This window comes from Hermetia illucens, chromosome 6, assembly GCF_905115235.1.
Source record: "Hermetia illucens chromosome 6, iHerIll2.2.curated.20191125, whole genome shotgun sequence".
Lineage (NCBI taxonomy): Eukaryota > Metazoa > Arthropoda > Insecta > Diptera > Stratiomyidae > Hermetia > Hermetia illucens.
The window spans coordinates 63,608,574-63,633,466 of record NC_051854.1 but is presented as its reverse complement, the minus strand read 5'-3'; the positions used below and the strand labels follow the sequence as shown (position 1 = coordinate 63,633,466).

Genomic DNA, 24,893 nt, shown 5'->3' with positions numbered 1-24,893 from the left:
GCGTATCTTTAGTATATTTTTGCTCCATCTGTGATCTATTATAAAGGACTCTAATAGTCCTCATCATATTCTTGTGGCTTGGTGCATGTTGTGCTTGTCTTTGATAAACTCGCACAGTTCAACTATTTTTGCCCCAAGCTGGGTGAAAACTAATTCCTCCGGATCAGGACTCTGCTCTCTATCAGCCCCGATGGGGTTACTCCTTTGATACACTCTTTCATTTTTGGAGGACTGTACCATTTCGTTTATTGTCTTTGACATTGGTGAAGATCTCAGAATTAACGAGCTTCTTTAGAATAGTAGTAGTAGTATTATTAGTATTATCACCGTTTTTGTCGTCCAAAGATATGTCTTCGGTTCATCTTTGTTTGGTCCTGCAATCGGTGTTTTCAGTAAGGTGGCACTACGCTGGACCACCAACTTCCACATATTTATACATCAATAGGTATGCCCCTATCCGCCAACGGGGGTCGCGTCTGATGAGAGATGTCGCAACTCTTCACAGGTATGTTTGTCGTTCTGTCTCTCTGTCACACGCCCTTTCCTCAGAAACGGTTACAACTAGTTTGGAACTGTGAACCCCCACACATGCAGTGAATTCCTGCACGGCTGCACGTTGAGTTTGTACACCTAAAAAAAGGTCCAAAATTTGTTTCCACCAGATAAAGTCGATCAAATATAGCGAATCAAATCAAAGGTCTCGAGAAGTATTTTCCGAAGTCGGTTTCCGAATTTTTGTTTATTTTTGAACGAAATACTGAACCTTTATTTTTCAACTGTTCCTTTCTCGACCTTATGTGACCAATGCTGGATCATTTTTAAGCTTTTGTGTGAAAAATCGGTTCAATGTTTGTCTGTCTGTCTATCTGTCACACCTGATTTACTCGGAAACGGAAACTCGGTTTGTTTGAATACATACGCACACTCATACATGTGAAGGGGGCTGCAAATTTTTTCTCACAAAATATGGTCAAATGGGGTATCAAATGAAAGGACTCGGATAGCACTTTTCGACTAATCTGTGAAACAGGTCTCGTTATCAAAACCTATCCAACCGAAAATCTGAAAGAAATTCACAATGGGGCATAAACATGAAATCTAGGCCTAAAAATACATTCCGTAACGACATCTGCACGAATAAAGTCAATAATATGTAGTATTATACCATGTTTTAGAAATTTACCAGAAAAGTTTAAGTTTCTTTGAGTGAAATTATGCGGTGTTTCCAACGATTAATTGAAATAATAAAAACTTGTTGTTTCTTTTTCGTTGGTGTGGATATTTATTCTTGCAAATACCGATATTTCGGGAACCACTTGTTCCCTTCATCAGTGCTAACAAGTTTCAACAGTAACACACCAACGAAAAAGAAACAACAAGTTTTTATTATTTCAGTTTAAGTTTATCCCAGAAATACAAAATTCAGCCGATAATATAGGGCACAATTCTGAAAAGTTTAAAGGAAATCAAACTATTATTAACAAGGTTCTAGACATCATCCTCATATAAAGTGAACTTATATGAACGGCGGGGCCATGGGGACGTCTTAGTTTTCCTTTTTTGGCTTTTCAGTTATTTGCATATCAGTGTCAATTATTCGTAACCAATATAATAAACATGTGTGCACCTGGTAACCAGTGGTTTTTAATTTACTTGCATATGTACCTAAGCATTTGTGCACGGAGTGATGTGGAAGTGTGTAAAGATGCGTTAAATCAATTTAGATGCGCACATACATATACTATATATATATATATCGTCATGCGGTAGTAAACAATATTTGATGATTTAGAATGAAAACAGTATTTGCATCGTTGATATGTGTGAGCATATGTGTAGCTTAGTGTTTGGCAAAATATGACGGAATATTTTGTATTCTTATCGATGTACGAACACATAAGATGAACAGAAAACTTTTATACCGGAAGTGCCCTTGCTTCGGATTAATTTTTTTTTTATAAATTTACTATCGTTTTACCAATCTGTTTATTTTTTCCCCTTTCACAGTTCATGAAGGCGGCACTGCTAGCATTTACCGCCACATACATTGTGAACTAGATACCAAAGCGACAAATGTCAAATATTCTTATATAAGAAATACACGAAACCTTTCATACCTGAAGCGCGGAACTTACGGTTTTCTACTTATTTTTCAAATGGTAAATGAAGAATGAGTTGACCTTTCTTTGTAGATTTCCATTTTAATGCAGCAAAATAATTGGGATTCTCCCCTTCTTGCCTTGTGTGTTTTCTAGATTTGACTTTCCTGAGAAGCGTTGCATGATTAATCCTTTCTATTCCTTTTCGAAGAATTTACCTACAAACCACATTGTTCATAGCTCAAGCGTTTATCCTTTCATTGTGTTCATATTTGCTATTCAAATTAAAGCTTTGGACCTTACGACTGAACCATCCCTTTCTTTATAGGTAATAAACCATTCGAAAAGGATCATCATTTCTATATTGATTACTATTTTGTATGTATAGTTATTTGAAAACAAACTAAAGATACCAACTTTTCATTAATAAAATTCCATAAATCGTTTCGAATAACAATAAAGCAAGCTTCATCGTTTGTGTTAATTCCAACACCGGGCATTTTGCCCTTCTATTTTGTAGTCTCATATCATAGCTGCCACTTGAGAAAATGAATATAGAAAAGGTCCCTATTGAATAAAACTTTTCAGTGCGACCTTTTGACTGCACAATCGAGCAATCGAGCGTGAAAACAGGTTTACAAAATGTCATGGAGTGCATTACCATGTTGTTTGCATTAAGAAAATAACACTCGTAAATTTTGACTGGAGTCTTTTAAGAGCCAGATGCAAGATGGTCTTGTTAAATTGCATCTCTATTAGGTCAGATCTAAATAAATGGCCAGAAACTAAGAAAGCAGCCATCAAGAAATTTCACAGTCCGTTAAATTCTCACTTATCATTACCAAACACTGCAGATGGCCCCTTGATGTAGCTTCAGGAAATGTGACTCTCCGGGAGAATTATTAGAAGAGACGAAGTAATATGTGTACTCACATAATGCATGCAATTAGAGGATGGGCAAGACGATATCTGTCAACGTTGTCCATTAAATTAATTCCAGATACCACCCTGCAGAGCTGTTTCGCTTCGAAAGAGAGGGCTTCAAGGCTCATCAATAAAGTGTCTGTCCGTCCAAATCAGCCGGAAGGTTCTGTTCTACCGCGATGGATCCGTAACCGCATACATTACACTGTTCATTACATATTCCGAGCTAGTATGAAATGTTCTGATATGGACATGTAGCCAAGATAGCAATGCCACACACAACTGAATGTTTGAGTTCGGGTGGAAAACTCGTTTCCAAACGAGTCCAATAACAAAATCTCCTTAAAAAGTTGTCTCATTGCAAATTCCTCGTCTATTGGGAGTTGTTCCTCTTTGTGTGGATTCTTACAGAGATGAGGACCTGAACAATTACACAGAAAAGAATATTTCACTTGTGACTATTATCGGTGTTTCATTCCAGCCATTTCGCTATGCAAATATTATTTTCCCCTAATACCAACTCGTTAGCATCTGCAAATCTTAATTTCATAAAACCAAGTGGAACTATAAAGTGCAATATTTGCATCGTTTCTGAAGAACTCCTGTGGGAAAAGTTGAAGGATAAAATATTCTTGCTAACTACGTGGCAATGTCTTGAAGAGAATAAAGTTCTCTGCAGTGTAGTGAATGTGGACGTTCAGTTCGGGACCAAGACAGTGCATACTTCCTTTTCAGACCACAGAGGACTTCTTCTCAGCAAGAATCAAGTTAAACAACAAAGACCAAAATAAAAGAAAAGACTTAAATGCACACAGTTCGCTGAGGAAGACATGCTGGCTTGCTAGGTGATTGTAACGAAGGGGGACCATGTCTCCATGTTTGTCTTTTCTTATACTCTCAAGTTGTTCTTTACTTTAGATTTGATTTTTCTTTCCCTGGCACTACCGCGACCAAAAATCAGACGAACAACTTCACCGGGAAGCACAAGACAGCGGCATCATATTTCTTTTTGTGTGAAAGATTTAAGATAAGTCTGAACTTTGCTGGAACAGTTTTGCAATTCGTTCGGGATGACTTTGGTCATGACCGGTAAAATCGAGGTGCTATTGCTGGATTCGAAGGTTGGAGTAGTACCGACAAAACTTCTTAGTTAAGAATTGATGGTTCAACGATGTCCGTTGTCGGTACGTCTTGACCATCGTCGTTGTCCTCTTCCGGTGGCCATGGCTAAATCTATCGTTTTATCATGAACGAAAACGGAAAACAAGTTTTCTGTATTTGGGAGAAAAAGGTTGCGAGTGCAGCTATGTAGACAACAATGTTGCTGAGAAGATTCTTAGAATTGTGAGCTGGGCTTCAATAAAAGTTGCCGTGAAACTGTTTTTTTTCCTGACAGACCTACATTTTCGGGGATATGTATACAGTACTACTCTATACCCCTATGTCTGTAGTTGATTTTTTTCCTAATAAATCATCGCATTTGGGCTATACTATATTCTACATCCGCATGTATTTCTATGAGAAAAATAACATTTTTGGTTAATTATATTTCAACTTGAAGTTGACCCCGTTGTATTCACAAGTTCGTAGTTCGTAGTACATGTGATATTGGGTTTCATCTTTGTTGGTTACTTCCTAGTCTTTACAACTTTCTTCTCGCATCGCTTTACAAAAGCATTGACTCTTCAATGAAGTTGAAGAAACCCAGGTTGCAGCATTCAAAAATCGAGAAAAAAAAGTCATATAATGGTTTTCTACCCTTTGCAAACGTCTTGCATACACCTACAACTATATAGCCTTATCTAAAACATCAGGTACTCTAGGGTGAGCGTTTTTAAGGTTTTGTTTGTAAATTCAATGTCTGTCTGTCTGTCTGTCCGTCTGTCTGTCTGTCTTCTTTTTTATTTATGCATGAAGGTGGAAATCTTACAAAGACACTGCCGCGCCAGATTGCAGCAGCGTGTGGGATTCTCACCCACTAAAACCACCCCCACTTTCTCCTTTTTCCTTCCCCGCGGGACCGCCGCAAAGCATTACTTCGCGGGGTGGACTGCGCTTTAAGCGACCACGCCTTCCGTTCTTCGCGTCCTCTTTGCGCGCTTCGCTCTTCCAAGTTCCTCTTGTATTCTTTTGATTGCGGAGTTCACCGCACACCAGTTTCCCTCCGATTTCAACATTTCCCCGACGATGTTCTGCGGGCTTAGGTTGGTTTTCAGGGAGTCTTCCAGACTCCTCCTTTCTGAGAGAAATCGTGGACAGTGGAACATAACATGCTCCGGGTCCTCAGGTGTGCAACCACATTCAGGGCACAAGAGAGAATAATCCAGCCTGAATTGGTGCAGGTACTTCCTGTAACCACCATCCCCTGACAGGAATTGCGTCAGATGGTAGTTAATCTCACCGTGCCGTCGCTGGATCCACTCCTCAATACGGGGAATCAAAGTGTGGGTCCAGCGACCCCTCTGCGAGTCGTCCCACCGTTTCTGCCACTTCTCCAGCGACTCTCGCCTCCCCGCCTTTCGGTATTCTGCATCCTTTTCAAGAGGATTCATTTTCCTTGTCTCGTACAGGCAGCGTGTCTCACTTGCCAGAATGTCTATCGGGATCATTCCCGCAATAATACACGCTGCCTCGCCTGATATTGTTCTGAAGGCGCTGCACACCCTTAGCGCAACTAAGCGGTAAGTCATATTCACCCTCCTACGATTACTCTCACACGCTAATGCTTCCTGCCAAACTGGTGCCGCGTATAATAGTGTGAAGCGAACCACTGCGGCCACAAGTAATCTGCGACTGTACTTTGGACCTCCAATGTTAGGCATCATCCGCGCTAATGATATGCTGGTATTTGCCGCTTTCAAACAGGCATAGTCCAGATGTCCCTTGAAATTGATTTTAGCGTCAATCATCACCCCTAGGTATTTGATAACCGGTTTCGAAGTGATGACGTGACCACCAACACGAATATTAACCGTATTCCTCTTCCTACGATTGGTAATCAAGACCGCCTCCGTCTTTTGTTCCGCAAGGTTAAGTTGAATCATCTCCAGCCACGCTTTTATGGCGCTAATGGTTTCATTAGCATACATTTCAACGTCTTCAAGTTGTTTCGCGACGACAACCACAGCTAGATCATCTGCGAAACCGATTATCGTGGCCTCCTTTGGCACGGGAAGGACAAGGACCCCATTGTACATGACGTTCCACAGGAGAGGACCCAACAGTGAGCCCTGTGGTACTCCTGCGGTGACGGTGTACTGCTTGGATCCCTCATCCCTGTCGTATCAAAGTGTCCTCTTCGAAAGGTAACTGTTGAGGAGCTTAGTCAAATAACTAGGGACACCCGTTTTAGCCAGTGAGCTTTTTATCCACTCCCAGCTTGCGGAATTGAACGCATTTTTGATGTCCAACGTTATCACGGCACAGCATTTTTTAGACGACATCGCGTCTCGAGCCAGCTTCAAAACCACGTCTACGGCGTCGATCGTTGAGTGGGCTTGACGAAATCCAAATTTTCGCTCCGATAATCCATCCTTACATTCGATGATAGGGAGCAATCTGTTGTAGATGACCCTTTCGAGCATCCTTCCTGCCGTGTCGATAAGGCAAATCGGTCGGTATGATGATGGGTGTCCTGGGTGCTTATTCAGCAACGGGAGCAAAACTAGTTTTTGCCTCTTCCACTGGTCGGGGAAAACTCCTTCTACCATGCATTTTTCTAACACGCTGATTAACCAGTCGGGTCTGGTCTTAACAGCGAGTTTAAGAGCTCTATTGGGAACAGAATCCAGATCGGGTGCTTTGTTATCACCAATTCTCCGGCAAATTTGCATAAGTTCCTCCTCAGTTACTGCAGGTATGGTGTAGACGTCCAATGCTTGCTTGTGTTGTTTGCGCTCCCCTTTATCCGGGGGGAAAAGCACCATCACAATAGCGAGCAGAAGACGCGGGCAGGTTAATTGTGGTATTCGCCCTCTCATCTTCTTCATAACTATCCTGTATGCTGTTCCCCAAGGGCTTTGGTCTGTCTCTGTGCAAAGTTCCTTGAAGCATTCTTGCTTACTGGTCCGTGAAGCCTGCTTAAGCCTACCTCGAAGGTTCACATATGCTAGCCGTTTCTCGTCGAAGTCTGGTCTTGCTCTAGATCGTTGGCAGATCTTTCTAGCACGAAAAAATGCATCCCGTAACACCGCGATCTCTTCATTCCACCAATAGTTTGAACGCCTTTTTGCAGCGTCGCGTGCTCTCGTTATGCGTCCCATCATTTACTCTACCTTTTCCGTAGCCGCACCACCGGGATTTTGGCCTCCCAATAGCATCTCTATGATTGCATCCTCCTCAAGCCCTTTCACGGACCAGCTCCGGTTTGCAGCCTCACAGGAACACACATCGACGCATGGCCCATATTCGATCTGGAGGAAAATCGCCTGGTGGTCGCTGTTAGTATAATGCTCACTGACAAGCCATGTCCTCGCCAATATGGTACTCACATATGTCAGATCGACTATTGAGCCCGACCCTGTCCCACGAAAAGTGGAAACGTTTCACGTGTTGGCAAGCACCAAATCTAGCTTCGCGAAAGCCTCGAGCAGGACACGGCCCCTGGGTTCGTAGTGCGACTGCCCCAATCCACGGCCCACGCGTTGAAATCACCAGCTATGATCTTTGGGTTTCGACTTCTTGCATCCGAGACTAGCATACCTAGCATTCCTTTGAATTCTGTTATCGTCGCGCTTGGTGGAACATAGCAACTACATATATAGATACTAGCTTTTGCCCTGACGAATCCAACTTCTGGAAACTCCATCACTTCTTGAATGGCTTGATTTCCACACGCCCATATTGCCGCCTTGCCAGTTTCATCTGCAGTCCAGGCACCGCTCTTATTGTTGCGATAAGGCTTGCTGATTATGGCAGCTTCGATTCCCTTCTCATAGATGGTCTGCGAGAAAAGATCTTGCGCTGCCTCGCAGTGGTTGAGGTTGATTTGTATCAACCTCATTTTTTTACTGCATTCAAGGCTCTCCTAAACACTGGCTGCCTGCAACGTGCCGACAGTCGACCCCCTTTTTTTCCTTGCGGAGCATGCATTCAGGCTCAGCCTTGCACTCCCTGAACATATGGCCTTCTCCCCCACATTTTCTGCAACATTTTGACCTGTCACAGTCACCGGTGCATTTCGCCGCTATGTCTGTCACACGCAGTTTTCTCAGAAACGATTATACCGATTGACACGAAATTTGGTGAGAAGGTGGGACCTGTGGACCCCCAGACATGCAGTGAGTGATATCCTCCTACGTTGAGATTTAGGGAGGGTCCCCATACATGTAAAAGGAGGGTGTAAAATTTTTTTTCACCAAAATATAGTCACGTAGGGTATCAAATGAAAGGTCTCGATTAGTACTTTTCGAAGCCGGTCTTAGTTTTGAGATTCGTTAAAAAGGCGGGGAGTGGGAGGGGTGCAAAGTGATGATTTCTTTAACGGAGCCATTCTCAGAAACTACCCAACCGAAAAATCTGAAAAAAATCTGAAAAAAGCTGCCTCTATACGGTACCCACGCTTCAAAATACTCTCCATATCGATATCTGTTCAAATTAAGTTAATAATAATATATTACCGTTTTTTTGGGAAAATTTAGTAATACCCCCCTTAAATTTATGTCAGAGTTATAAAAGTTGGTAGTGGTACAAAATATAACATAAAGCATATTATCCCCAAGTTTGATCAAAATCATACTATTAGTAGCAAAGTTACAGTAGCTCAAAGTTGACTTTACCGTGTAAATTTACAACCCGAAGTACTAAATCTGATATGCTAAATGCATATTCTTAACGGGCTACGTACAAATGGGATAGTTCTACACTCAAATATACTCAAACAAGAAACAAACAAAACCTTTCATATCTGAAGCGCCCAGCTTCCGGTTTCCCAACTTGTTTTTCCTTGTGAGAATCGGAATCCTTTCACGAAATTTCCAGCTCTCCTATAAATTGCCCCCACTATTTCTATGGGTTCGTATCACTCGAATAGATAGAGTAACAGTTCTTTGACTTTTATACAAACTTTTTCTTTTCCTGTGGTACTACTAAAGTCTTCGTCTCTTCTCTTTTTTTCGAGCGACCCTGTTCTCCTATTTCGGAAACCGAACAGTACATAACGATATACTCTATATGTTCCACCCATTGAAGCTTTGGAATCTGAACATGGATGGCAGCTACTTGTTCATCGCATAATAGGTGCAACCCACCATTGTATCTTTTCCGCCATCCGTTCTTCTGAGGACTCGACTTACGAAAGCATTGATTTATTGTTCTCCGGCCTAGTTCGTCGTCCACATCTTACTGCCGTAACGTGGAACTAACTGAATCCAAATTTAATGTATTTTGATTTTTTCTTCCTGTGTACATTTTTAAGGTTTTGTTAAAAACGAAATCTTATTACCATCGGTACCCTGTCTGTCTATCACACCTATTTTTCTCAGGGCTGTATCGATTTACACGAAATTTGGTGAGAAGGTGGGAATTTTTGAACCCCACGGAAGTGGTGAATTATATTGCTGCTCATTAGACTTAAAGGGGATGTGATCTCATATATTTAAAAGGATTTTTTTCACCGAATATTGTTATGTGGTATCAAATGAAAGGTACCGATTAGTAAGTTTCGAAGCAGATGTTAGTGTTGACTCTGGTTGTAAAGGGGAGGAGTGCGGGGGTCCGAAAAAGAACGATTACTTCAAAGACCAATTCTCGGAAATGACCCAACTGAAAGACCTAAAGAAAAATTATGATGGTACCTGCATATGGTATCTAGGCGTTAATATACTTTCCGTCCCTATATCTGCTCAAATAAAGTAAAGAATATTATAGTTTCATGTTTCGAAAATTTAATGCAAACCCTCCTTAAGGGCATCCTAGGTATTACCTACTTACCTAGTTTTAATAGAGACCATCATACTGCAAAGTTTGATGGAAATCCTAATATTATTAATAAAGTTATAGTAGGTCGAAGTTGCTACTTTCGCGCCAAATAACTACTCACTAAGAGATAAAATATGAGCATCACGTCGAATTGAATTTAGGGTACATTTAACGTATATACAGTACGAGCAATATACAAGTGGAACCATTGTGTAGTCTAATATTTTTACATAGAAAATCGACGAAACCTTTCATATCTGGACCGCTGAGCTTCCGATTTGATACTGGAACGCTGGCATATTACGCTGAAGGCCGCTATAATGGCACACGATGACTCTTTTTGGTCGCAAGTCTTGCCTTTCGTTCTGCCTGGACTCCGTACAGCCCATTATGAAGAGTTTGCCGCCAGCTCCGCCGAGCTGGTATACGGGGAGAACTTGAGGCTCCCTAGCAACCCTGTGCTCGACACTAGGTGAGTCCTTTCCACCATTGGACTTTTGCGGGTGTTCCGGGACACCGTGGTCACTCTCGCCATCCGGTCATTCTTCGGCAAAGGATTACACTCCCAAGGACCTCGACGTCTGCACGCACGTCGTGGATGCTTCCCGACAAGTACTGCAACCACCATATGAGGGCCCATATCAAGTGTTAAACAGGGGGGAACACTTCGTTAGGTTTGACGTTGACGGGAGGTCTAAGAACGTCTTTGTGTCCAAGCTAAAGACATTTGTCCCCGGGACTGACATCTTGGAAAAGAGAGGTACACGCCGCGTGAGATTCGATCTGTGTCCTTAGAGCTGGCGGGTCAGGAGTTGGGTTTTGTCGCTGAAGCCCAGTATCAGCTAGGAGGTAGAGCAGTGTGGAGGCGGTGGAGATTCACCCGAGCTCTCAAAACAGCCGCAGCACAAATCACCATGACTGAGTGACTCAAAACACGCTTGTCTGAGCAACTCGCCCACATGTCGGTATCATGATGAAAGCCGGGAATCGGGCTCGGGATAATCTCCTGCCAGCCCTTGGATAGACAGGCAAATTGATAATTGAATTGACTTTAATTAATTTGTATTAATACATATAGTTGTAATTTAACTAATTATCATAATATATTTCACCCAAATTGATTAATTTATTTACATAGTGAGTGGGGTCAATTGAAACAAAAAGTTTAATTAATTAATATCTTGTTGAATTTTCAATACCTTTTTCCGAGAATTGGTTTGTATCAAAGTTCTATTGAAGGAAATTGATTAGTTTAAATATGAAAAGAAAACTTTAAATAATAAATAAACAACACAGTAACAAATCGAAAATATTTGTGGCGATTGACCCACACATCGAGGCAATTGACGCAGATTAAGTGATTAGTGAATTTTAACATTACGTTCTATGCTATGCCTGTTCGGTAGAAAGTTTGGAACTGTGAACTCCCACACATGTGGTGAATTACATTGTTGCACATCATCATCATCATCATCAACGGCGCAACAACCCGTATCCGGTCTAGGCCTTTCTTAATAAAGAACTCCAGACATCCCGATTTTGCGCCGAGGTCCACCAATTCGATATCCCTAAAAGCTGTTTGGCGTCCTGGCCTACGCCATCGCTCCATCATAGGCAGGGTCTGCCTCGTCTTCTTTTTCTACCATAGATATTGCCCTTATAGACTTTCCTGGTGGGATCATCCTCATCCATACGGATTAAGTAACCCGCCTACTGTAACCTATTGAGCCGGATTTTATCCACAACCGGATGGTCATGGTATTGCTCATAGATTTCGTCATTGTGTATGCTACGGAATCGTGCATCCTCATGTAGGGGGCCAAAAATTCTTCGGAGGATTCTTCTCTCGAACGCGGCCAAGAGTTTCCAATTTTTCTTCCTAAGAACCCGATTTCCCAGGAATAAATGAGGACTGGCAAGATCATTGTCTTGTACAGTAAGAGCTCTGACCCTATGGTGAGACGTTTCGAGCGGAACAGTTTTTGTAAGCTGAAATAGGCTCTGTTGGCTGATAACAACCATGCGCGGATTTCATCATCATAGCTGTTATCGGTTGTGATTTTCGACCCTAGATAGCAGCAATTATCAACGGTCTCAAAGTTGTATTCTCCTATCTTCATTCTTCCCGTTTGACCAGTTCGGTTTGATGCTGTAGGTTGGTTGGTTTTCGGTGCTGACGTTGCCACCATATATTTTGTCTTGCCTTCATTGATGTGCAGCCCAAGATCTCGCGACGCCTGCTTGATCTGGATGAAGGCAGTTTGTACGTCTCGGGTCATTCTTCCCATGATGTCGATATCGTCAGCATAGGCCAGTAGTTGGGTGGACTTAAAGAGGATCGTACCTCTTGCATTTACATCAGCATCACGGATCAATTTCTCGAGCGACATGTTAAAGAGGACGCATGATAGGGGATCCTCTTGTCGTAGACCGTTGTTGATGTCGAATGGTCTTGAGAGTGATCCTGCTGCTTTTATCTGGCCTTGCATATTGGTCAGGGTCAGCCTAGTCAGTCTTATTAATTTCGTCGGGATACCGAATTCTCTCATGGCCGTGTACAGTTTTACCCTGGCTATGCTATCATAGGCGGCTTTAAAGTCGATGAATAGATGGTGCAACTGTTGTCCATATTCCAACAGTTTTTCCATCGCTTGCCGCAGAGAGAAAACCTGATCTGCTGCTGATTTGCCTGGAGTGACGCCTCTTTGGTATGGGTCAATGATGTTCTGGGCGTATGGGGCTATCCGGCCTAGCAAGATAGTGGCGAATATCGTATAGATGGTACTTAGCAACGTGATACCTCTATAATTGCTGCACTGTGTGCTATCTCCCTTTTTATGTATGAGACAGATATTGTCTGGTTGCCAATCGTCAGGCATTGATTCGCTGTCCCATACCTTGAGCACAAGTTGATGAATCATTTGATGTAATTGGTGGCCTCCATATTTAACCAATTCGGCTGTAATTCCATCGGCTGCTGGCGACTTATTATTTTGAAGCCGATGAATTGCACGGACTGTTTCTCCTAAACTTGGTGGTGGCAGTATTTGCCCGTCGTCTTCAGTTGGCGGAACCTCCAACTCGCCGATGTTCTGGCTGTTCATTAGCTTATCAAAGTACTCAACCCATCGCTCCAATATGCCCATTCTGTCGGAAATCAGATTTCCCTCTTTTTCTCGGCAGGATGAACATCGAGTTGTATAAGGCTTGATCCTACTGACTTGTTGGTAAAACTTCCGCGCCTGGTGCGGTTGCCCCCTGCACTTTTCTAGTTCATCGACTTGTTGGTTCTCCCAGGCTTCCTTTTTCCGTCTGTGAAGTCGCTTCTTCGCTCGACGGAGTTCGTGATAAGTCTCTGCGCGTGCCCGCATTCTTCGAGAGTGCAACATTGCTCGATATGCGGCATTCTTCCGTTCCGCTGCTAGCTTACATTCATCGTCCAACCAGCCGTTCCGACTCCTTTTGTGACTGGGGCTAAGTATGTTTGTGGCCGTATCAATGATAACGTTCTTCAGGTGATTGTGAAGATTATTTGTTGATGCTTCATCTTCAGGTGCTCTGCAGTTATTGCGGCATCCATTTCCCTCTTATAGGTGTCGTGGATGGCTTTAGTGTTAACTCTCACCTGATTGTCATAGTGAATTCTGGGTGGTGTTAATATTCGACCTCGGCGCACCATGCCAACGAGATAGTGATCCGAGTCTATATTGGCCCCCCTATATGCTCTGACATTCATCAAGGCTGAGAGGTGGCGGCGTTCGATCAACACGTGGTCAATTTGGTTGAAAGTGGTCCTGTCTGGAGTGGTCCGTGTATGGTTGTGGACCGCTTTCCGCGCAAACTAGGTACTCCCAACAACCATTTCGTGTGACACTGTTAATTGAATAATCGGCAGTCTGTTATCATTTGTATTTTGTTGTAAGCTATGGGAGCCAGCGTATCGCTTGATGATACGGGCTTCTTCCCTACTTGGCTGTTAAAATCCCGAAGTATGATTTTGATTTCATATCTGGGACAGGCTTCGAGGGTTTGTTCTACTGCCTTGTAGAAGGTATCCTTCGCCGACTCTGCAGTCTCCTCTGTAGGGGTGTGAACGTTTATGAGGCTTATATTTCCAAATTTGCCTCGCAAACGCAGAGTGCATAGCCGTTCGCTTATGTTTTCAAAGCCGAGAACAGCAGTTTTCATTTTTTGGCTGACTAAGAAACCTACTCCGAGCACATGGCTTACTAGATGGCCACTAATAGATGTGGTGTAGTGGCTCTTCTCCAGGGAACCGGTCACTGTGCAACGCATCTCCTGTAACGCTGTTATATTAGCCCTATATTGGGACAGGTTATCGGCTAGCTGCTCAGCAGTTTCATCTCTGTACAGGGAGCGCACGTTCCATGAGAAAATGCCCAAATCGTTATTCCTTTGTCGTTGCCGTGTTCGTCGTTGTGTAATCCGCCCAGTCCGAGGCTCCTGTTGTGGCTTCGTAAGAAAAATAGATTTTAGCAATAAATAAATCTCTTATTTAGAATGCCATTACCATATGCACTTATGTATATATGCGGTGCGATAGTACTCTGACATTTGTAGAGAACGGACGTGTCTACAAATTAATATTATTAACAAAAATAATTTAAAATTGAAATTAAATTAACTTTTATCAAGAATATAAAAAGATGTTTATATTACTTAATTAATAATATATAATTTAAAACTTAATTGAAACTAATTTACTTTTGATTTGTTATCTAAGTTACTTTTTCCTTAAAAAGTTTTGAGGAAAAATTCGTTTTTTTTGCTTGGCGGGAATGAACGGCGAGCCGCCGAAGGGTGGCGGACCAGACCGGCCCCCCACCATAGGGCCTAGGGGCACTCGGATCGGTCGTGGAGTCCGCAACGAGGAGGATCCAGACTTGAAAATAGCCAAAGTGAGGATAGCCAATCTTGAAAGAAGAAATGGCGAGCTGGCGAAGACACTCGAAGATTTGAAAAATCAAATGACAATATTGATAAAAAAAATGGAAAGCTTACGGAGCAGCTAATGGCTGGGGTGGCGGGCCCGCCGTCTAAAAAGGTAGCCAGGATAAAAGTGAAGCTTTCTTCGACTACTTTTGCAGTCATGGAGGAACCGGGCTGCCTTGAGGGCGAACAAGTTTTCGGCAGCGAATCTGTCCGCATGGAGGACATAGAGAACAGTAAAGCTGACGATACGAGAGTCAGCGACAACGGTGGCGATGGAAATGTCCCAGAAGAGGGTGCTAACCAGGCAAGTTGTGGTAGTGAAGATGGAAAATTGGGTGAGTTTTTGCTCTATGTTTCTAAAAAATTAAAGAACAAAAACAAAATTCAAGAAAAAATGTTAAATAATGTAAGCACGAGTGAAAATTTAAAAAATGGTCCGACTGGGGATACAATTAGCACCCGAAATAAAGAAAAGGGGGAAAGGGTGCCCCCCATTAATGTTTATGAATTAGGTGGTAGAGATTTAGCCACTCTACTTAATGGGAGCGCGGGGCTCTCGAATTTTGTTATTAAAAAGACGGGGGCCGAAAGAGTCCAAGTCAAATGTAACAAAATTGCAGATTACAAAAGAACATGGGAGGTCCTCGAGCGAGTGAAGGCTCCTCACTTCACCTATACTCCAAAGGAAGAGAAGGTGCAAACCTTCCTTCTGAAAGGCTTGGATGCGGAGGAAGAGCCCGATGAGGTGCTCACAATGCTCCGGGAGACGGGAACTGGGGTCAAGTTCCTCTCAGTGTCATGCTTTAGTACGAGGAGATCCGTTTTGGAAAAACGAATCCTGCCGCACTTCCTCGCGCAGATAAGCCCGGAGAGCCGGGGAAGCGATCTGATCGGCATCAGGTCGCTTAATTACCAGGCCATTCGTTTTAAGCGCCTGCTAAGGGGCGAAATAGTCAAGTGTCGAAGATGCCAGCGCTATGGTCACTCGGCAGTGAACTGTCAAATGACCTTACGATGTGTAAAGTGCGGGAAAGACCATAGTGCAGCCGAATGTTGGCTGACTGAAGCAGATGGCAAGGAAAAAACTTTCTGTGTCAACTGCGGAAGCGGAGGGCAGCCGGCTTCGTACCGTGGATGTCCTGCATACCGCAATGTTAAGGTCACAAGGCAGCAGGTACCGAGATCGGCCCAAAGAACGAAGGTGTCAGCGGCGTTGAACGGTACCGTCCCTTCGGCACCAATCGTCTCGAGTGAGTGAGTGCGTAGGCGCTTGCCTTATAGACATGGAGAAAGCCTTTGATACCGTCTGGTTGGATGGGCTGATTTTCAGACTCCTGAAGAATGAGTTTCCCAGCCACCTCGTAGCGATGATGTGTAGTATGCTGTATGGCAAGTGCTTTGTCATTACGGACGAAAATCTCACTACTAGCAGAGAATTTCATGTTCTGAATGGATTACAGCAAGGGACAGTGACTGCGCCTACACTTTTTGCGGTATTTGCCGGCGAATTACTCAACTCTTTCGATTTTAATCAATTTTTGGTTGCCTTTGCTGACGATGTGATAGCCTACACGGCACACAAAAAGGTAACTGAGGTGCAAGTTGAACTTCAGAAGATGTTCAATGATATTAAGTTCTTCACGAACAGTTGGTGGATGAAAATCAATGCGCAAAAGTGTGAATCGATTCTGTTTCAAAATTCCTTGGCGTATGCCAGTAGGAACTTGAAAAGGAATTGGAGAGATTTCCACATTGTCGCGAACGAGGATAGTACTGACCGCATTCCTCATAAGAAGTGCGTTAGATACCTGGGGGTGCGTCTTGACGAGCGTCTCCAATTTAACGAGCACGTTAAAATCGCGCTAGAAAGCGCTCGCAAGGCATTCATGTCTCTTCGAAGACTCTTTTATGCTCCACATCTTAGCCGGAAGGTTAAGATTATTGGTTATCTTACTTTGGTTAGACCGGTGCTCACCTACGGGTGTGCTATCTGGTTTAATTTGAGTGCTAGCCAAATGGAGAAAATAAGGATCTTTGAAAGGAAATGTCTGCGTGCTTGCACGGGGCTTAATAGGACTGCTTCGTCAAACTATGAGCACTATGTAACTAATGAAGTGATGTATGCAGCTCCTGCTGTGCCAAGAATCAACACAATTATCGTCAGATTGATTCGGAATCATATAGTGCGATCTGCTTCGCATGGTTAGAACCCTTCGGTTTCCCAGCCGTTCTACCCAAATGATGGGTATTTCGAGAAAACTCTCACGACAGGCTTCATTCCTCCCGAAGCGTTCGTGTATCTTGACAGGAATGGTCTAATTCTTGATTCTGCCGGTGGTCCGGTTATGTATCATATACATAGACGGGCCACGGACAAAAGGATAGAATACCCCCCGAATTTGACAGTGGGGGCTCCGGGATTCGACTGGAGATACTCCAGAGCGAGAGCAATTGATATTAAGCGGGATGAAAAAGAGAACTCCTGGTACTGGTGGCTGCGGGATGCCGGTTAGCGGTGGCCGTGCTCAGTTCTGCTATTTGTTTTTTGGTGGGGCTTGGTAAATATGTACATATTGAACGGGTGCTGATTTTGCCTCCAGTTGTATAGTAACTTATACATACATACGTTATTATTCTTTGTTTCTTTGTAAATATTACAACTGTTATTATTACCTTTTCTAACTATGGATGTTATTGTAAAAAAAATAAAAAAAATATATAATATAAAATGTATAATTATGATAGTTTTAAGCACAATAATTTAAGTTAAAAGTATCTTATGAAGCGATAAAACATTTATTACTATTATTACTTTTATATTTCTTTATTTGCCACTAATGAATTCTGTCGGGTTTTTGACCATTGACCAAAAAAATGCTGCTGCCACGAAAAGGTTGTTTACTATCAATTACAATGTATTGCTCATATGTCTGGGAGTCTCTGAAAGTCCTTGACACCTGGGTTCAATAGCCTCCACAAATAAGGTCGAATAAATCGTCAAAGTTCACACCTAACAAAGTAACGTTTTGTCCGCAGACAAGTCTGCGTGATATTTATTCAATCAGATAACTTCTGAGATATTTACGTAAATCCGTTTTCCACCGTCGGGCGTATTGTTTACACTAAATAAATGCGCATTTTCACAACTATTAGTACGTGAGCATTTCACAGCCATACATAGAGAGTGTCTGTCCCAAATTTCGTAACACATCTACTCACTCGTATTTTAGCCCGTCTTGGACGGTTTTTCACCTATTTGATTTTATTACGAATGGAGGGTACCAATCCTGAATTCATGATTAGCATACGCTCGTATGTTCTTACAGATATATGTATGACACGGTCTAGCAATAAATGAGGGACGTGGAATAATTCCAGCATTGAATTGAATAAATTGTGAATTGTACGTAAAATTCAGCATGTGGGATATGGTCTTGTGATTTGTATTGAACTGTGAAATACGCGGATGGATAATATCGAAATGAGTATTCCGGCGAGCACTGAAAAGATTTATTTATCATTTGAAACGGTGCTCGCATCGATTCGCATCTAAATAAATAAATAATGCACAGAAGCTGCTTTTTATCAGAATTGGCAGCAGTGATAAACAAATTCCATGGCAATGCTGAGATTTGCAGTTATTCATGCATTAACCTTTTCCACACTTTACTTTCTCGCGTATATGCAATATCATGTCAGCAAAATGGGAATGATTTGAAATGAGGGAATCGAATAAGTATATATGCAGTGGCACGAAAAGTGATTAAAATAGTTATATGTTTCATATCTATTAAAATTATGATAACAATGGAATACCGTTGCCATAGATACAAAATTGGATTGGTATCCATCGCGGTGCGTCCTGAAAAGTCAATAATCAATGTAGGATGCCTGAAAATTAGAACTTGTTTGTATGCAATTGAATAATGAAGATGCAATAATTAGAATTAATTAATAATATTTGCACATGTAATAATTGTAATTAATTAAATATTTGGTTGGAATTGAAGTTTTCCCTAGAATCTGTGATTAATTTTGCAATTTATTGAAAGGATCCTTGAGGATTTTATACCGGATGGCTAATTTTATAAAAAATCCGGGTGAGAGAGAAACATAACGAGCAAGAAAATTAATAAATAAATAAAACCGAAAATACCCGTGTTCATTGAGTCGTTGGATGAAATTATAATCAATCTCATCTTTGATGGGTTTGACGGTACATCTAAAGGAGTGCCCACTGGGAACGATATGACAGAGTATTGTCTAGTGTATTTGCAGGGTATACATGCTGAAAACACTATTATTAACTTATTTCTGGCCTAGGTAAACGTCTCCGGCTGGCTAAAAAAACAGACAGACAAATGTCGGTGACTAATTTCAGACATCAGACGAACAAATGTACGTGTTAGTGTCATGTCTGTCCTGTATAAATGACTCTTTCAGGCAAACCTCTGTGTCTGTTTCAGACAAAATCTTTTTCTGCATCGGGCTAATGTCTACGCCGGTCTCACACATCAGACAGACATTGGTCAGAAGAATGTCTGAGTCAGCGTTAGACATCAGACAGACAAATGTCTGCGGCTGTGTCAGACAAATGTCTAAGACAGGCAAAATCTGTCTCTGTACGAGACAAATGTCTGTGACTGTCTCACATATTAGAAAAACATTAGTCAGAGAAATGTCTGAGTCCTCTCATGAGACACTGGCTTTTACATGCCAGCGTGTGGGATTCTTGCCCACTAAAATCACTCTCCACTCCCCCCAAGCCCCGTGGAACCATCATAAGATATTTAATCAGAAGGCGTAGTCAGCTCATTTGGCTTGGTCACCTTTCGTCTCTACGCGACGTACGTAACCGCCTTTTTCTCGCCTCCTCTGCCTTTCGCAGTTTGCTTTGGATAGATCTGACAATGAAGTTGAACGCATCCCAGTCTTCTTTACATATAAGTATTCTTGGCACCAGATTTTCTGGTACGAGCACCTCTCCTTGAGTCTCTTCTAGGTTCTTTTTTCTTCCACAAATCTTGTACAGTGGAAAAATATGTGCTGTGGGTCTTTGGGACTTCATTGCAATTTCGGCAATCGGGTGAGGTATCTACTTTAAACTTGTACAGATACTAATGCCATTCTCCATGCCCCCTGAGAAACTGGGTAAGAGTATAATTAATCTTGTCGTGCCGTCTCTTCAACCACACCTTAATAGCAGGGATGAGCCTGTTTGTCCACCGACCCTTTCCCGAACGTTCCCGACGCCCTTGCCATCTATTTAGAGATCTCTCCCTTCGGGCGTTCTTCATCTGCGATAAAGGAGAGATAGACTTCGATAGACTTCGATAGACTTCGCATTGTATATGTTCGTCATTTCATTAGGCAAGATGTCAATGGGTATCATTCTCGAGATATCGAATGCTGCATCATCTGAGATAGTCCTGAATACAGAGCACACCCTTAAGGCAGTTCTGCTGTAACCTACACTCAGTTTGTTAGCGTTAAATGTGGCCTGCGAGGCATTTCCCTAAACTGCATAGAGCAGGATCAAACACACTACCCTAACTATAAGCAACCTGGAAACATACCGTGGCCTTAACACATTCGACATAACCCTTGCCAGGGCCACAATTGCGGTGGATGCTTTGTCATTACCATACTACCCGTGTTGCTTATAGCTGAGCTCCCCGTCTATCATCACTAAAAAATATTTGATGGTAAGCTTAAATGTGATGATATGATTCCCAATTTGCATACGGGCCTAATTTATTTTACGGCGCTTGGTGATGAAGACCACTTCCGTTTTTTCCTCTGCAAGTGTCAGACCACAACTCTCTAGCTAGCTTTTAACAGCGCATCAGTATAACTCAGCATCTTCAAAATCCTTTGCGACTGCAACGAGCGCTATATCGTCAGAACCGGAAGCTTAAGAACGCCGTTGTACATGATGTTCCACACCAGTGGGCCCAGTACGGAACCCTGTGGGACACGCGCAGAGACAACGAACTTCTGGAGTCCATCATCAGTGTCATACCAAAACCTCCGTTCCTGTAAGTAGCTGTCGACAATAGCTGCGAGATAGGTTCCAACTGGCCAAACTGAATGCATTTCTCACGTCCAGGGTCACCACCACGCAATATTTGCTAGTACTACCCTTTCCGTGAATTACATCTTCGGCCAAACCAATAATTAGTTTGATGGCATCAATGGTTGATCTGGTTTTACGGAACCCATACTGGCGACCTGAGAAGCCTCCCTGGCTCTCAACAACCTGGAGTCATCTATTATAGATTACCCGCTCTAGCATTTTTCCTAGAGTCTCCAAAAGGCGTATAAGTCTGTAGAAAGTTAGCTACCCTGGAGGTTTACCAGTCTTAGGCAGTAGTACTAATTTCCGCCACTTCCATGATGCGGGAAATATCCCCTCGGACATGGGTGCTTCGAAAAACTCAGCGATCATGTTCGGATAGGATTTCACGGCAAGCTTAAGGGCCCTATTTCGTATGCCATCTAGACTGGGAGCTTTGTTATCTCCTATTATACCGCAGATCTCCAGCAGCTCGACATTGACTAGCGGTATTGCCGTCACATTCAGAGGTCGCTGGAAGCTCTCAGTGCCCTCCTCTGCTGTGAGAATTACTTCTGGGTGATTTTTAACATGAGGGAAGAGCACGTGATCTTCGGAGGTGAATGGCCTCTGAATCGCCCCATCACGATTCTATAGGCGCTCTCCCACGGGTTTATGTCCACTTCCGAAAAGATCTCCTTAAAGCATCCTACCCCCTTATGAAACGCTCTTCTGGTTCAGTGGCAGGCTGATCGAAGGTTGGCCAGTTCAGTATTCCACTAGTAGCTTTGTCTTCTACTGGGGAATGAGCACCTCCTAGGCATAGACGCGTCACATGTTTTGGCGTTGCATTGGGCAACATGGACCGTTTTTTCCGTGGAGGCGCCTGCTTTATTAGGTTGGGCTAATCACACCTCTATGAAGGTCTGCTCATCCAGAGTTTTCGCGGACTAGCCTGACATCTTTCTCGGTTTTGGGCATGATGGTCCTCTGCCCTGTGGATCCAGCCATAGCTCATAGAACATTGCCTGGGGATCACTGTGGGTGTAGTCGTTGCTGACGCACCGGGACATACCACGCGCCAGTGCAGGTCTGACAATGGTTAGGTCTACGATTGAGGCTGATCCCCCTTTCTGAAAGATGTTAACGTAACCTTCGTTGGGCAGAATTATATCCAAATTTGCAAAAGCGTCTAATAGACTACGGCAATCTTGGACTGCGACCCCTTGCGTCGCGGCTGTCAAGCATTTCCTCGAATTTGGACAGGGTCAGACTTGCGTAACAGGCGTAATAGCTGTACACATATACCCAGTCGAATCTGTAACCCATACGTGGCGGTTTCTATACGGTTCGCTAATAATGGCAATTTTCACCTCAGGTTCGTAGCTGGTCTTCTCGAATAAATCCTGAGCGACCCTGCAATGATTGAGGTTTATTTGAATAAACCTTATTTTCTCATTAAAATCAGCAATTTCCTAAATTCCGGGCATTCAGCACTTCCGGCAATATAGCAGTAATCCGCACAGCAGGGATTTCCTTTCCTGGAGATCACAATTGCTTCTGGGCGAATTCGCACTTTTGCTTTCTTTGCTTCACAGACATCTAAGGGTAATTTCCCGGTATTTCTAGCCATTAAATTACTTGAAATAATTAAGACTTGCCTATTTTCTATTTGTTAGTGATATTCAATAAGCTTGCAAATACCGATATCTCGGTATAAATACCACTAGCGAGCAAGTCTTAATAATTTCAAATACACTACAAATCCAATCTGAAAACTATAAACGAGGTAAGCGGCATTTATGGCACTTATGCTTGGACAAATAAGAAGGCTGGAAACTAGTAGATCCAATGTTGAAGTTACTTCTTCGCGGCTCTATATTTTGGACATCATCCATCTCGGTACGGTTTTCCACGCACTGAGCAATCCGGAGAAGTCAGGGGCAACTTTTTTCTTAGGTGAGCATTTTCAGCTGCCCGCAATTTCCTTGATAGGAGGGGGTCTTCTTTTGAACGGTGAGATGTCGCAAACTGCTGTAATATGTTTCACCCTTAAGTCCATTGGTGATCTACGGATGGCTCTTTTCATTTACGTCCAGATCTTGTCCCCTACCTACCTAGGACCCGATTTTTCATTCTTGTGCTTTCTGATAGCGAACGTTACATCAAAGATAGTGCTGCCGCAGCCAGGGTTTCGGAATGCTGTGGCTATTTAAGACAGTAAGTTCCGCCCTGGAGGTCATATGATAAAAACTATTAAGAGCTGGGATATTTTCCTTCAATGAGAACTTTACAAGTTCTTCTAGTTGTTTTTTTATCGAAAAATCGTGGCTCCCATACTAAAACGAATTTTTATCATGATTACTCCATTTCTCAGTAAATTGTAGCAACTATACAGAATAAGGGAGTAATTTGCTCCCGACATGTGTGTATGTGTACGCACTAAAAAATGTCGTAGTAGGTAGATAGGTAGATAGGTATCAGTCATCGCTCCGAGTGTGTGCCATTTTGCTGCAAATCCTCCTTAACTTGGCACAGTAGGCGAGCATTTGCCATTTGAGGTCCAAGGCTGCTAAGTACAAGTGCCGTTCTATCCTCAACAGTCGCCAGCGGTGTACGGACTGTGCCTACCGGGGGGACTGTCAAGAGCAGAGCCCTACCTGGCCAGTCCGTCAGCCCGCTCATTCCTCTCTATGTTCCTACGACCTGGAATCCATAGGAGGGTGACCTTGAACGTCCCCCACAGACTGTTCAGCACATTCCTACACCGCCCCACCAGCCTGGAAGATGTCGCCGTTGAGTACAAGGACTTAATGGCCACTTAGCTATCGGTCAGAAGGACTATATTACGCTTGAGATTTAGATCATGCTCCAGCCATTGACAGGCTTCCAGTTTCGCCAGTTTTTCCGCTTGGAATACATTCGCGAATCCTAGGGAACCATGCGACTCGACTATAATGTTTGTATTCAAGAAAACTCTGCCTTAACTCCACAGGCATCTTTGAGTCGTGAATACTGTGTCATAGCCTTGCAACACGCCGCCGGTATTCCACTCTGCCCTAATATTAGGTTAAGTTCTATTCTAGTTTTTGCTTAGCGCTTGCCACCACACAATAGTACCACGGTTGTGTACTTCCAGAGAAGTAACATCGAGCGAAGACCCCATTTCCTTGCGAAGGTAGAAGATAGAAGGCTATACAGGCTTTCTTAAAACTCAGTTCAATCTCCAATATACCTTTGGATCTAGGGTTATACCCAGATGCTTTACATTGGAGGAAATAACCATTCTTTGTTCATTAACCCACGGTAAGTGGAAACGGGTACCCTTGTCTTGGTGGTAAATAGCATCAGCTCCGTTTTAGTTGGATTTATACCTGCCACACCTTTCGCAACGCTTCTTCCATGGTGTCACTCCTAACAGAGGAAAACTTCCCTGACACTAATAGAAAGGGAACCACTATTTTTTCAATAGAACTCTCCCTTCCATTTTTCCAATTTCATCCTCCAACACGCCTAGCTTTCCCAAAAAGCATGCTTAGGATCTTTCAGTGTAAGGTAAATGCAAATAAATGCAAAAAAAGTTATCCAGGAATCCAGAAAGAAATACATCTGGCCAGTTATAACCCCGTACTTGTAAGTTAAGGGTACCTCGAACCCGGATGGCATCAGGACCAAATGTGTTGGAACATTACGATAGTGTAAGTATTAGCTTTGTACTCCTATATACCCATTAGTATGCCCATAATTAGGGCGTTTGAAAATTCAAGTTGGAAGGGCCTTCCCTGTATCCTGGGGTTGATCCACCTGATCTATATTTTCTCACCATAAAATGTTGCTTTGCTGCTTTCTCGGTAACGTTAACTATGGCCATCCTTTGCCCTCTGGAGCTGTTAGATTTGACTCCTAACTGGGGAATCGACTACAACAGGGTAGTTTTAGTTTAG

General features: G+C 42.9%; 1 protein-coding gene across 7 annotated transcripts in view; it reads left to right on the top strand.

Annotated features, from left to right (window-relative positions):
- Nucleotides 1–24,893, top strand: part of LOC119659248 (extracellular sulfatase SULF-1 homolog) — a 334,413-nt gene that overhangs the window by 64,054 nt on the left and 245,466 nt on the right. The gene's annotated exons all lie outside the window — the stretch shown is intronic.